Below are 16,095 nucleotides of genomic sequence, written 5' to 3' on the forward strand. Positions count from 1 at the left end.
CAGGGCTTTATTGTTTTTACAACTTATCTACTTACTTTTCATGGGTCTCTAAGTTGAACATAAACTGACAAGATAAAATGATACAGTAAATGAGTCATTCAGTCTATCTGAATTCATAAACAGTACAGTTCTTCAGCAAATGTTCAGGTAAGAATAATGTTTTTCTGAAATAATTTGATGATGAACAGTAAAACAGATTTCTGATTCAGGGGAGTACTTGTATTTTATACTGGAGATGGGAAAAAGAGTTTTCACTTGTATTCTTGTAGATCTTCTAAATAAAAAATAACTTTTGAAAACTATGCCTAAATATTTCCAGTTGATTTCCCATTATGTTGTGGGAAAATAATAAAACAGTATTACTTGATAGTTCTTCAAATATCATTTCAAAATACTTTGTTACAGATATATAATATGTTATATATGATATATAAATGGTTACTCATTTTATTCACTTGATTCTATCTTTCACTTTAAAACTACAGAAAACTTAACCATTATGTGAGAGAGAGTAGCAAAAATAATATTTTTAGTTTAGAAGAAAAGTCAGTTAAATACAATTTACAATATGTTCTTTTTTAAAATAAATGCTTCAGTGTGCACATTTTTAATATATAGAAGGTCAATGACATATACAGAGTCTGGGTCTCAGAAAGCATTTGAAAGTCATTAAACTAGCTGTGTAATGGTTTTGTTTGTGAGTTAATAGTAATTTGCAAAGTAAAAAGGAGTTAAAATGCATGTGGAAAAATTACAGTATGCTCCTCTCCAATATGTTATACCTATAGTGTGTTAAACCCAGAGAACTTTATTTGATGGAAAAAGATAATGCTGCCATTCTTTGAATCCCATACTGTTTCTGCAGTTGAAACAATGGAATGTTATTTTGGTCAAACTATAACAGTATACAATAAACCAGAGTGATTATTGAATTCTGAAATATAGCATATTAGAAACAACTTCATAAGATTTAAATAATAAGCTAAGTGGAAAAACCTCTAACATACTTAAAAAATGAAGATATTAATTTCTTCTGAATCAGTTGGAGTTATATAAGTGGCGTATTTAGACTGAACAATATTTATATTGTGAACACATATTTTTGTCATTGGTCTCAAGTTAACTACATCTACAAAAGGCTTAAAACTAGACCAAATGTTAGGATACCCAGATAATTAAGAGTAGCAACTCCTTTGGAAGTCTGTCAGATGAGATAAGAGTAGGAAGTAGACTATGTTAAAATAAGTATAAAAGTGATTTGAAACTAAGAAAATATAATGATGCTATATACTCTTATCCAGCCTTAAAAGAAAAATAGATCTTCTGGACATATCCAACTGTTACTTTATGTGGAAAAATTGTAACCTGGGCAAATTAGTTTTTTTCCAATTCACTCTGATTCTGTGTAGATTTTTAAAAATTCTCTACTAGATCGAAGGTAATTTTTCAATATTACTTGGACCCCATAATATAATACTTAAAATGATTTTGCCTAGAGAATGTTTTCTTTTTTTTACTTTTTAAAATTGATTTTTATAGAGCTCTACATTTTTCTCTGGCCTGGAGAATGTTCTTATAAGAATCAAGTTGGGAAATGGCAACTGAAAGACAATGGATCTGTTCTCTGGTACAGGCTAGCTCATGCAACTAAAGTTTTCAATCAAAGAGTTCCAGAGACATTTCAGGACAGCCCCTTGTGTACTATTTATGAGTAACTTCACAAATGACCTTTGCTGGGCAGGCTGCTCTTCAGGGGATGGCAGAGCATGATGTGATGAGTGTCATCTATATTCCTAATGTAATTGGAGCTGTGTAACTAGATATAGTCTGCTTATAACTGCAGCTGAATTACTTTATAATTTTGTCTCAGCACAAAACAGAAATGATGAAGAAAAATAATTCTTTGATAACAGAGTTTATCCTCATAGGAATCACATGTCACCTAGAACTCAAGATCTTTTTGTTCCTGCTTTTCTATGCAATCTATCTGGTCACCATGGTGTGGAATCTTGGGTTGGTGGCCTTGATCTACATGGAACATCATCTTCATAAACCCATGTACTTCTTTATTGGAAACCTGGCACTCATGGATTCCTGCTGCTCCTGTACTATTACTCCCAAAATGCTGGAGAACTTCTTTTCTGTGGATACTAGGATTTCTCTTTATGAATGTATGGTCCAGTTATATTTTCTGTGTCTTGCTGAAACTGCAGACTGCTTTCTTTTGGCAGCAATGGCCTATGACCGCTATGTGGCCATCTGCAACCCTCTGCAGTACCACACCATGATGTCCAAGAAGCTCTCCATTCAGATGACCACAGGAGCCTTCATAGCCAGTAACCTGCATTCCATGATTCTTGTAGGCTGTCTGTTAAGGTTATCTTTCTGTAAATCAAATCGCATTGATCACTTTTTCTGTGACTTTCTTCCACTGTATAGGCTTTCCTGTACAGACCCTTTTATCAATGAACTGATGATAAATATTTTTTCAATCCAATTCTAGTCTTTATCATTACCACTATCTTGATCTCTTATTTCTGCATTCTTTTCACTATTTTCAAGATGAAATTCAAGGATGGGAGAGGAAAAGCAATTTCTACTTGTGGACCCCACCTTCTTTCTGTCTCAATATTCTATATCTGTCTTCTTATGTATGTTGGACCCCTGGAAGAAGGAAATAAAAAGATATACCAGTGGCCGTATTTTATACAATAATAATTCCTTTGCTAAACCCTTTTATTTATAGTCTGAGAAATAAGGAGGTAATAAATGCTATTAAGAAAGTTATAAACACAATATTTTACAAAAATTTTCTGCCTCTACAGTTCACTAATTTCAGCTCATTAAAATTATTTTATATGGCCCATAGCCTGCCCACAGCGAGCGGGGTGGGCCCTTTGTTCGCGAGCTAACCAAGCAGCGCAGAGTTTCGATCTGGGCACCAAGTGAAACATCATTGTGGTGAGTGAGTGCTGCGGCAGCTGGGATCATACCTCAGCCCGCCCACACTCCCTGGCCATCCTACAGGGGCTATACTGCCCAAACCGCCTCTCTCCTCCTATCCCATTCAGCTTACATCCAGATCCCCACACCCCCTGTCTCCCTCCCTCCTTTGGGGCATAGCGCCTCCCTGCCCAGCCTGCTAGGGTGCTGGGACAGAACCAGAACCAGGAGGACAAAGGGGTGGCCGGTAGCTCCTTTGTTCCCATAGCCTGCCCGCATCGAGCAGGGTGGGCCCTTTGTTAGCGAGCTAACCAAGCAGTGCGGAGTTTCGATCTGGGCACCGAGTGAAACCTCATTGTGGAGAAACATCTCTGGGGAGTGACATCACTGGGAAGGTACATCAGTGGGCAAGAAGACCTGATCCTATAAAAGAAGATCCAAAGGGGAGTATTGGGAGGAAGAGATGGGCAGACGCCAATGCAAGAATTCTCCCAACAATCTGAAAAACAACACGAAACCACCAGAAGCCAGTGACCCCACAACAGGAGGACATGAACACCTTAATCAAGAAGAAGTAGAAAAAACTGACTTCATGAAAGTGATTGACACCCTTAAACAGCATATAAAAAACGCCCTTATAGAAATGGATGAGAAGTATAATAGAAAGTTCGAGGAATTGAGTAAATCAGTGAATGATACCCTAGGAAACCAAGGAAAAACAATCAAGCAGATAAAGGAAACAGTTCATGACTTGAAAACTGAAATGGAGGCAAAGAGGAAAACACAAACAGAGGGCCGACTGGACATGGAAAATCTAGGCAAACGAATAGAGACTACAGAATCAAGTGTAACCAGCAGAATACAAGAGATAGAAGAAAGAATCTCAGATTCTGAGGATAACATAGAGAAAATAAACACTCTGATCAAAGAAAACAGCAAGTCCAACAAACTCTCATCACAAAACATTCAGGAAATATGGGACACAATAAATAGACCAAACCTAAGAATAATTGGAGTAGAAGGAGAAGAAGTGCAGCTCAATGGTACAGAAAATATACTTAATAAAATTATAGAAGAAAACTTTCCCAACCTGAAGACAGATGTACCTATGAAGGTTCAAGAAGCATACAGAACACCAAATAGGCTGGATCAAAAGAAAACATCCCCTTGCCATATAATAATCAAAACACAAAATATACAGAATAAAGAAAGAATATTAAGAGCCGCAAAGGAAAAAGGCCAAGTTACTTATAAAGGTAAACCTATTAGACTTACACCTGACTTCTCTATGGAAACCATGAAAGCCAGAAGGTCCTGGATAGATGTTCTCCAAAAACTAAGAGACCACGGATGCAAGCCCAGACTACTATATCCAGCCAAACTTTCATTCACTATAAATGGAGAAAACAAAATTTTCCAGCATAAAAACAAATTTAAACAATACGTAGCCACAAATCCAGCCTTACAGAAAATAATAGAAGGAAAATCACTAACCAAGGAGTCCAACAATGACCACAATAACTCAGACATCTAGAGACTCTTCACCAGCGCAAATCAAAGAAGGAAAACACACAAACCCTACTACTTAAATAGTGACCGGAGTTAACAACCACTGGTCATTAATATCACTTAATATCAATGGGCTCAACTCACCTATAAAAAGGCACAGGCTAAGAGATTGGATAAGAAAACAGGATCCAACATTCTGCTGTCTACAAGAAACACACCTCAACCACAAAGACAGGCACCTACTCAGAGTAAAGGGCTGGGAAAAGGCTTATCAAGCAAATGGACCTAAGAAACAAGCAGGTGTGGCCATACTAATTCCTAACAAAGTTGACTTCAAACTTAAATCAATCAGAAGAGATGGAGAGGGACATTTTATACTCATAACAGGAACAATTCATCAGGAAGAAGTCTCAATCCTGAATATCTATGCCCCTAATATAAAAGCACCCACGTACGTAAAAGAAACATTACTAAAACTCACGGCAGCCATCAAACCGCACACACTAATAGTAGGAGACTTCAACACTCCTCTCTCACCAATGGACAGGTCAATCAGACAGAAACCTAACAGAGAAATTAGAGAATTAATGGAGGTAATGAAGCAAATGGACTTAACAGACATCTATAGATTATTCCACCAAAAGAAGAAAGAATATACCTTCTTCTCTGCAGCTCATGGAACCTTCTCGAAAATTGACTACATACTTGGTAACAAAGCGAACTTACACAGTTACAAAAAAATATTAGTAACCACCTGTGTCTTATCAGATCACCATGGATTAAAGTTAGAATTCAACAACAATGCTACCCCCAGAAAGCCTACAAACTCATGGAAACTGAACAGTCAACTACTGAACCATACCTGGATTAAGGAAGAAATAAAGAAAGAAATTAAAGTCTTCCTTGAATTCAATGAAAATAAAGAAACAACATACTCGAACTTATGGGACACTATGAAAGCAGTCCTAAGAGGAAAGTTCATAGCACTAAGTGCCCACCTAAAGAAAACAGAGAAAGCACATATTGGAGACTTAACAGCCCACTTGAAAGCTCTAGAAAAAAAAGAAGCAGACTCACCTAGGAGGAGAGGAAGACTGGAAATAATCAAATTGAGGGCTGAAATCAACAAAATAGAAACACAGAAAACAATCCAAAGAATCAATGAAACAAAAAGCTGGTTCCTGGAGAAAATCAACAAGATTGATAAACCCCTATCCAAACTAATCAAACGAAAGAGAGAGAAGACGCAAATTAATAAGATCAGAAATGAAAAGGGGGACATAACCACAGACACAGAGGAAATTCAGAGAGTCATTAGATCTTACTACAAAAGCCTGTATGCCACAAAACTGGAAAATGTAAAAGAAATGGACACTTTTTTAGATAAATACCATTTACCAAAACTAAACCAGGACCAGGTGAACAATCTAAACAGACCTGTAAGTCGCGAAGAATTAGAAGCTGTTATCAAAAACCTCCCTACCAAAAAAAGCCCAGGACCAGATGGTTTCAATGCAGAATTCTACCAGAACTTCCAAGAAGACCTAATACCTATACTCCTTAATGTATTCCACAATATAGAAACAGAAGGGTCATTACCAAATTCCTTTTATGAAGCCACAATTACTCTGATACCAAAACCACTCAAAGACTCAACCAGGAAAGAGAACTACAGGCCAATCTCACTCATGAATATCGACGCAAAAATCCTCAACAAAATACTGGCAAATTGAATCCAAGAACACAATAGAAAAATTATCCATTATGATCAAGTAGGCTTCATTCCTCAGATGCAGGGCTGGTTCAACATACGAAAATCTATCAATGTAATCCAGCATATAAATAAACTGAAAGAAAAAAACCATATGATCATTTCATTAGATGCTGAAAAAGCATTTGACAAAATTCAACATCCATTTATGTTAAAAGTCTTGGAGAGATTAGGGATACAAGGGTCATACCTAAATATAATAAAAGCTATATACAGCAAGCCGACAGCTAACATCAAATTAAACGGAGAGAAACTCAAAGCCATCCCACTAAACTCAGGAACACGGCAAGGCTGTCCACTCTCGCCATACCTCTTCAATATAGTGCTTGAAGTTCTAGCAATAGCAATAAGACAACATAATGGGATCAAGGGGATTCGAATTGGAAAGGAAGAAGTTAAACTTTTGTTATTTGCAGATGATATGATAGTGTACATAAGCGACCCCCAAAACTCCACCAAAGAACTTATACAGCTGATAAACAGCTTTAGTAATGTGGCAGGATACAAGATCAACTCCAAAAAATCAGTCGCCCTCTTATACACAAAGGATATGGAAGCAGAGAGGGAAATCAGAGAAGCTTCACCATTCACGATAGCCACAAACAGCATAAAATATCTTGGGGTAAATCTAACCAAGGAAGTGAAAGATCTATTTGACAGGAACTTTAAGGTATTGAAGAAAGAAATTGAAGAGGGTACCAAAAAATGGATGGACCTCCCTTGCTCTTGGATTGGGAGGATCAACATAGTAAAAATGGCAATTCTACCAAAGGCAATTTATAGATTCAATGCAATCCCCATCAAGATCCCATCAAAATTCTTCACAGATCTGGAGAAGACAATAATCAACTTTATATGGAAAAACAAAAAACCCAGGATAGCCAAAACAATCCTATACAATAAAGGATCTTCTGGAGGCATTACCATCCCTGACTTCAAACTCTATTACAGAGCTACAGTAATGAAAACAGTGTGGTACTGGCATAAAAACAGAGAAGTCGACCAATGGAATCGTATAGAAGACCCGGATTTTATCCCACAAACCTATGAACACCTCATTTTTGATAAAGGAGCTAAAAGTATACAATGGAAGAAAGAAAGCATCTTCAACAAATGGTGCTGGCACAACTGGATGTCAACCTGTAGAAGAATGAAAATAGACCCATATCTCTCACCGTGCACAAAACTCAAGTCCAAATGGATTAAAGACCTCAATATCAGTCCGAACACACTGAACCTGATAGAAGAGAAAGTGGGAAATACCCTACAACAGATGGGCACAGGAGATCGCTTCCTATGTATAACCCCAGAAGCACAGACATTAAGGGCAACATTGAATAAATGGGACCTACTTAAACTGAGAAGCTTCTGTAAAGCAAAGGACATGGTCACTAAGACACAAAGGCAACCTACTGACTGGGAGAAGATTTTCACCAACCCCGCAACAGACAAAGGTCTGATCTCCAAAATATATAGAGAACTCAAGAAACTAGACTTTAAAATGCCAATTAACCCAATTAAAAAATGGGGCACTGAACTGAACAGAGAATTCTCAACAGAAGAAGTTCAAATGGCCAAAAGACACTTAAGGTCGTGCTCAACTTCCTTAGCAATCAGGGAAATGCAAATCAAAACAACTTTGAGATATCATCTTACACCTGTCAGAATGGCTAAAGTCAAAAACACCAAGGATAACCTTTGCTGGATAGGCTCTGGAAGAACGGGTACCCTCATCCATTGCTGGTGGGAATGCAATCTTGTGCAACCACTGTGGAAGTCAGTGTTTCGGTTTCTCAGGAAATTCGGGATCAACTTACCCCTGGACCCAGCAATACCACTCTTGGGAATATACCCAAGAGATGCTCTATCAAATGACAAAAGCATTTGTTCAACTATGTTCATAGCAGTATTATTTGTAATAGCTAGAACCTGGAAACAACCTAGATGCCCTTCAAAGGAAGAATGGATGAAGAAAGTATGGAATATATACACGCTAGAGTACTACGCTGCGGTAAAAAACAATGACTTCTCGAATTTTGCATGCAAATGGATGGAAATAGAAAACACTATCCTGAGTGAGGTGTCCCAGACCCAAAAAGATGAATATGGGGTGTACTCACTCATAATTGGTTTCTAGCCATAAATAAGGACCACGGAGTCTACAATAGGTGAACCTAAAGAAGCTAAGGAAGAAGGTGAACCCAAGGAAAAACATATAGTTGTCCTCTTGGCTAAGAATCTTCATCTGGTGATGGATAGAGATAGAGACAGAGACCCACACAGGAGCACTGGACTGAGCTCCCAAGGTCCCAAGGAGGAGCAGAAGGAGGGAGAACATGAGCAAAGAATTCGGGACCACGAGGCGTGCATCCACCCACTGAGACAGTGGAGCTGATCTACGGGGAGCTCACCAAGGCCAGCTGGACTGTGACCGAAAAAGCATGGGATAAAACCGGACTCTCTGAACATGGCGAACAATGAGGGCTGATGAGACACCAAGGACAATGGCAGGGGGTTTTGATCCTACTTAATGTGCTGGCTTTGTGGGAGCCTAGCCAGTTTGGATGTTCACCTTCCTAGATATGGACGGAGGGGGGAGGACCTAGGACTTAACACAGGGCAGGGAACCCGGACTGCTCTGTGGACTGGAGAGGGAGGGGGAGAGGAGTGGGGGGAGGGGGAGAAGGGTGGGAGGAGGGGGAGAAGGGTGGGAGGAGGGGGAGAAGGGTGGGAGGAGGGGAAGGGAAATGGGAGGCTGGGAGGAGGTGGAAACTTGTTTTTTGTTTATGTTTTTTTTTCTTCTTTTCGCAATAAAAAAAAGAAAAAAAATTGTTTTATATGTATGAAATATAGAAAAATAAAAATGAGGTCTATATAAAGTATTAGTTTTTATATAGTTAGACTGTGTTTATTAAGTAGTATACAAATACAATTTAAAAATAACCAGTCAAATATTAACCTTCAGTATATAAGAAGAAAATTAACTGTTGCATTTATTTTTATTTTCCGCATAAGAATTTTTAGTACTGTAATTTCAAATTCAATAAGCTAATATTATCACTCAATTAAATAGTTTAGTATCCAAGATTTTTCTTTGATTTACATTATTTGGTAATAGAAGAAGCTTTGTTTATTTTTCCAAAACATTCAAAGCCTAAAATTTCAATAAGCCTTAAAAAAAACCTGATTTTTTTTTTCAGAAATTCTTCCTTCTCTTCTTTCTGCTTTTGTAAAACAAATGCAGTAACAGAAAAAACTTACTATGGAAGTCCTGTCTTCTGAATATTTATATAAATGTCATGAAAATCATTACTATTTTGCCAACTATCATATACTTTTAAAAGGTTTAACCCATTTTGTCAGCTTGTGTTATATTAGTAGACAGTCAAGCTAGAAGTTTTAAGTTGATTCACAGTGTTTCTGACACACTTCCCGTAGATTCTGACACATTTCATGTTCTTGTCTATGGAGAATCTAGGCTGCATCCAATCCAGTCTTGGAATAAAACTATGGAATTTTTAAAGTAAGTCCTTTAAAGTTTCTAAACTAGATTTTTTTTAACTTGGTTAAAAATGAAGTAACAATAAACCATAAACAAAAGAATGCACATTTCAGTTCTATATTTCACTCAAGTGGTCTTCTATATAACACTGAAATTTTCCATATGATCATACGGTAATATTTTTCATTCATCCTTTTCTGCTTATATAGTCATATATTACACTATTGTGATTTTAGCTTGCTTATTTTTTCAATGGTTATTTTATTTTGTACTACTTGTATATTCTATGTATGTCTCATGTTTGGGAATGCTCACTTGTGCAAGTGTTCAAGAAGAGGACAACAGATGCCTGGAGCTGGAATTAGAGCAGCTGTGAGCAACTTGGCAGGAGGGCTTAGAAGCTAAGTGAGGTCCTCTGGAAGTGCAGTTAAGACTGACTTGGGGGACCAGCCTCCACTCAGCACAGAGTATGCAAAACAGTCCACAAATGCACCAATGGCTTAGGAAAAGTTCTTAACTATCTAAAGGTTAAACTTTTTCTATTCAAGAAAAAAAGTAAAATACAGATGTTTTCTGATGATAACTTTCTCTTCATCGTCTTTAAAATTTTCTCTGAAAGATCTCTCTTCATGGCTTCCTAATTAGCTCTTCACCCTTATTCTCTGCCAAGCAGCTTCTAATTAACCTTCCATATCCTCCACATCTCCCTCTCCAGACCCTTCCTTCAATCTCTCTCTGTGTGCCACCTCTGCGCTGCTCTTTCCTCTCACAGTCATTTTACATTTTCAGGGACTGACACATTCTCATAATACAAGATAAGTCGTTTAATTTCTTTTAGGGTAGGAATGTCATGTTGACTGTCTAGGGAGCTAATGCCTGGCATTGTATGTAGGTCTAAGTTGGTGGCAGTTATCAGACAGTAAAGAGTGGGCTGAAACTTAGGCCCGAGACTGGAACTATATGAAAAGTGCCAATTCCTTAGAAAGTTTTGTCAAATAAAGTTGGTTCTATCTTGACCTTGAACCAGCAAAGAAACACCTGGGAAGATGACCTCATATATTTGTTTTTGGGGCAAATAGATATTTATCTCTGGGGCAACTGGCCTGTTGTGAGTTTGCTCTGAAGTTCAAAATTAGCTGTCTGTGTAAACGGCTATCTTTGTGACTGAGAATTCTGTGTCAGTCTGAGTAATTTAAAATATCCTAGTATTATTTTTATTCATCAAGCTTGCACAGCTTAAGCAGAAATCATCTTCCTGACCCCTCCACAGCTGTATGTGTACCCAATAAGTATAAAACATACCACCAAAAGCCTGTGGAAGTGAACCCCATGGCTGTTCTTATTAGGGCAGCCTAGCAGTGTCACCCAAGAAAGTTAAAGACAGAAAACAACAAGTCTTTTCACAGTCAATAACTGCCCAACTTTGCCTTTCCCCAACAGGAAATCAAGTATCTGATGGGTTGACCTGTTAAATAAATACTACTAGTCTCTGCTATACATTCTCAAGGCACCCTGCAAGCAGTATATGCTTTTAGCTGTTGAGAAATCTCCCTGAGTCCTTAGCTGCTTTCTTCTTGATATTCTTCGCAGTACTGTGTCTGACAAATCTCTATAAATGCTTTTATTTGTAAGGAATGTAAATTGGTATTTTATTACAACTATGTATCTTGTCTTAAATCTAAAACTAGGTTTTGGATCAAGTTAAAAAGTCATGTAAATATGTGAGCTAGCAACATTAACAATAATTCCATGACTGAATCAATTTGCCTGATTCCTGTCAAAGCAATTCAATTTGTTTCATTCATAAATTAACCAACTGTTATGTACCACATACTTTTACCCACTTAAAAATATTCCTTTAGGGGTGGGATTTGCACTGTGCTTGAGTTTTTGGTGTTGCGTTTTTGTAATGCAGAAATACCTCTAGTCTATAATTCTTTCTATCTCCAGATTTGTGCCACTCTCTATTTTGGTTACTAATATGGAATGTCGTTAATACACATTGGAAACCAAAAAGCTAGTTGACTTCTGCTTGTCCCTTCTGTTCCTTTTCATGTGTGTTTTCCCTTTAATTAAATTTATTATTTAATCAGTTCTTCTTCCTTCTTGGGTTTATGATAGAATTTCATCATTTTCCCTTCTCTTTCCTCCTTCCATACTCTCCCATGAACCTCTCCCTGCTCTTTTGATATCTGAGGTCTCCTTTTTCATTAATTGTTATGATACACATGCCTATGTATATTGATATCTGCATAAATAAGCACATAAGTACAATCTACTCAATCTGTGTAATGTTTCTTGCATGTGTGCTTTTCGGGATGACCATCATATACTGGATACCGGTTGGTGTATTCTTATCTAGGTAAAACTATTTTTCACATTCTCAGCATTCTTTAATTGCTCATGGTCCTTTTTTATATTATTGAGGCCTCCTAGTCCCCTGTCCATGATTATTTTGTTATTATTAATGGCATTAAGCTGTAAAGGAAACAAATTATTAGTATAGAGTTTGATATACCCTTCACTCAAGTTCCCTAAAGTCAGTAACTTGTACTATTATGACATTCCTATTTTTAAGATATTTACGTTAATACAATACTATTAGCTATTGGTTTTTAATGCCTTTTCCATTAATACCATGTTTCTGCCCATGGTCCAGTTTAAGGAGCAAATTTACCTTTAGCTGTCAACTCTGTTTATTTTCCTATGGAATATAATAGGGTTTTAGACTGTTCATGACATCTATGACCTTGAAGCTTTGAAAAGAGTTCTGCCCACTAATATTATATCTTTCTAATTTGGATCCATCCACAGTTTCCCATAAATACTTTTATCTTTTGGAAAATAACATCACAGAAATTAAATATTCTCCTTCCTTCAGAGTGTACTTGCTTCCACATAGCTTACTGCTGTTGTTCAAAGCTTAGCTTGTTTGACTAAAACTAAAGATGATTGGTTTTTTATTTTCTAATGAATGGTATGGAAATGAGATAGACAACTTCTATCAGTGAAACCAATCATCCTTAGTGGAATGACATAAAAGTCCTTTCCATAGAGGGAGGAATATTATAAATTTTGGAAATATTTTAATATCAAAACAGTAATTATAGCCAGGCCGTGGTGGTGCACACCTTTAATCCCAGCATTTGGGAGGCAGAGGCAGGCGGATCTCTGTGAGTTTGAGACCAGCCTAGTCTAGAAAAGCTAGTTCCAGGACAGGAACCAAAAGCTACGGAGAAACCCTGTCTCGAAAATCCAAAAGAAAAATAAAACAAAAAAAACCCAGTAATTATAACTTAAAATATGCTTGAGAGAATGAAAATGTCATGTTAGAGCCACACAGTGCATTCTGGAATTGCCATGGGATTGGGGGGAAAGAGGTGTGAAGCTGTTTGGTTAGAAATAATAGGCTTGTGCAGAAAGCTCAATAAACAATAGACAGTACAGATTTTAATCAGAAAACAGAACCTAACATATGGCACCAGAACATAGCAGGAAGGGCACCCCACTGTTCCACTCAACCCGGGACCTCAGCAAAAGAGAAAGAAAGGTCTCTGTCGGTGTCACCAAAGCAGAATCTGTGTTCTGTAAAATAGTATATCTGAGACCTGCAATTTCTCTCTGTACCAAGAAGCACTGAAGAAGGGATTCTCTGATTGCTAACTTGCTCACTGGTACTATCATGGATTTTTACTGACAAACTTGTGCTACGGTGGAGGCAACCGAATCAGAAGCATTTTTTTTTTTTTGATTTTTCGAGACAGGGTTTCTCCATAGCTTTTGGTTCCTGTCCTGGAACTCATAGAGATCTGCCTGCCTCTGCCTCCAGAGTGCTGGGATTAAAGGCGTATGCCACCACCGCCCGGCTGATCAGAAGCATTTTTATTTCTTCTCTGATGTTTAGTATCAAGTTGTAGAATCACACTCAGTACCAGAGTGAAATCATGAAACGAATGGAGACTTGGATGCAGGATCAAAGTCACAGGTCTATGTGGCAGGAAGTGGGAATCTACTGCAGAGGAAAAGTTTGGGGGGATTGCTCTTATTTAGGAACATATATTAAACTTCCAGGAAGACAGATGAACTCAACTATGTATGGGTAGTTGAGGGCCTTTGGAAGAGACCAACATGACAAGACAACCAGTATCCTCAGTCCCTGTGGCCTACACTATCAGTGCAGATTGTTTGTATTATGTTTTGTTGTTGTTTTTAACCATAATTTTTATATTGATTCCTTGGAACTTTCACATTATAGACCCTAATCCATCAATTTTCCAGTCCCTCTATATCTGCCCTTCACCCTTTTTGCTTCCCCCTCAAAGAAAAATTAAATATATAATAAAAATAGGAAATAAAAACCCAAAGATACATATAATAATATTATTTAAAACAAATTAAAAACAAAACAAAACGAAAATGAAAACAAAGAAACAAACAGATAAGCAAACAAAAGCACATTTCTACTACTTCTTTTCTGCCTTTCTATCACCTCTTCATTCATTTTAGTGACATTGGGGATGCTCTGTATCATGCAGTATACCCTTTTGTCCAAACAAATTTAATTGCAAATGTTCTTTGTGTAATGTGTTGCTGGTCAGATCCAAGGCCTCTGGCTTCTGGAACACTATTAATATTGTATCCTCAACAAAGTTCTCCTCAAATACCCTTCTGTAGCCTGAGTTATGGAAATCATTGGTTGTTAAGGACCAGTTCCTTCACATGCTCTAGCAGGTCACAGATGGGGTAGACGTTGGAAAGTACAAACTCAAAGCCCTGGAAGCATGCCTGGGTGGTAGCTGGTTGGTCAGCCAAGGCTGCTGGGACCAACCACTCAGGTGAGGGGCAGAGTCAGCTCTCTCACACCTGTGCTGAGTGCTGGGGCAAGCTTTTCCAAATATAGGGGACCAGTTCTCCTATAAGGGCAGTACCAGCTCTTTTTTGCCGAGGGCATTGGGGTCTGCTAGCCTAGGGATGGCAAGGGGCAGGGTCAACTCTCCATACAGGGGAGAGACTGGCTCTTTCTGAGCCAGTGAGGAGCAGGGACAGTTCAGCATAGCTCTTGTAATTCAACATGTGGTCCAACACATAATTCAGCAGATGGTTCTCAAAGGCCCCTATAGTAACATGGGTAAGAGACATCAACAGAGATCTCAGTTGCAGCAGGAACATGAAACCACATGTGTCCATCAGCAATGGCTTTGGCATGGATGCTACCATGGCCATGGTGGCAGTTCATGCTTCCCAAATTGGCATGGGCTCAGCAACAGTGTTGTTCTCAGACTACACCATGGTGCCAGGTGGCAGTCCAGACCTCAGGCAGTCACATAGCCTTTGATGATAACAGGAGCCAGAAATAGCAGCACAAACCCTGGCTATGGTAGGGCCATAGACACAGGCATAGCGTGAGACTGTGTTTTGTGACCGGACATTACCATGGCCTAGGTGACAGTGCAGACTCATATCTGTATGGTCTTGGTGGCAACATGCCACTAACTACCAACATGACCTCAGGTGTCATCCCCGACACTGAGCTTTCTCAAGGCCTTTGGTGGTAACATGATCCAGGGACATCAACATGGACGACAGCTGTGACAGGGCCATGGACCCATACATAGCTCTGGTTAGCAGCCCAGACCCACATGTTACCATGGCACCAGATGGCAAGTAGTTCCATTGATCACCACCTTAGCCTCTTCAAATCTGCCTCTCTACAGGATATAAACCATTCTGCCTCTCTCTTTCTCATATGTGCTTACCATAATGATACCCAAGCACTGGCGAAGCACCTGCTTTCTCCTCTTTGGCTAGGACAGGTGCCTCAGGCAGTCTTGTTCATTGATTTGGTTTTATCACTCAGCACACAGAGCCTGAGACATTGGGGAGCAAAACATGTGTTCTTCAAACATCCCTCACATCCCTGTAATAAACAAATGCCACTGGTTTGGGCAAATATCATAAGGTTCTTCCTCTGTCTTGGCGGACAGTAATGGATTTAAGGTTGTTTCTTCATTTACTCCATTGCCAGACACAGATTTGAAAATACAAGTTCATCCCCATTATATGGCTGTCTTCAGTCATAGGCAAGGCAGTCAAGGCCAGGTGAGACTCAGTCTCCACAAAGTCTTTTTTTGGCTAACATATCTGCAGCAATTAAGCAGTAACTTATTCCACCATCATTCCAGTTCCTAATAAACTTCAAAATTAGAATCTTGAGGGGAAGAATTATATTTTATGCCCTCATAAAGCAGGAAGTGTTGGTCACAATTTTGAATTTTTAAATTTTTATTACTTATTGCTTTTTAGCTTTCCATCACTATTATTTTGATATCTTAATCCCACAATCTTTACTGCCCTTAGCTTTGTTTATCTC

General features: G+C 38.3%; 1 pseudogene; it reads left to right on the plus strand.

The window, feature by feature from the left end:
- Positions 1 to 1,882: 1,882 nt before the first annotated feature.
- On the plus strand, positions 1,883 to 15,060 carry LOC121461639 (annotated as a pseudogene).
- Positions 15,061 to 16,095: the final 1,035 nt, after the last annotated feature.

Source organism: Microtus oregoni, unplaced genomic scaffold, assembly GCF_018167655.1.
Source record: "Microtus oregoni isolate MIOR12 unplaced genomic scaffold, Mior012 000023F_ref0000262, whole genome shotgun sequence".
In the NCBI taxonomy this organism is placed as follows: domain Eukaryota; kingdom Metazoa; phylum Chordata; class Mammalia; order Rodentia; family Cricetidae; genus Microtus; species Microtus oregoni.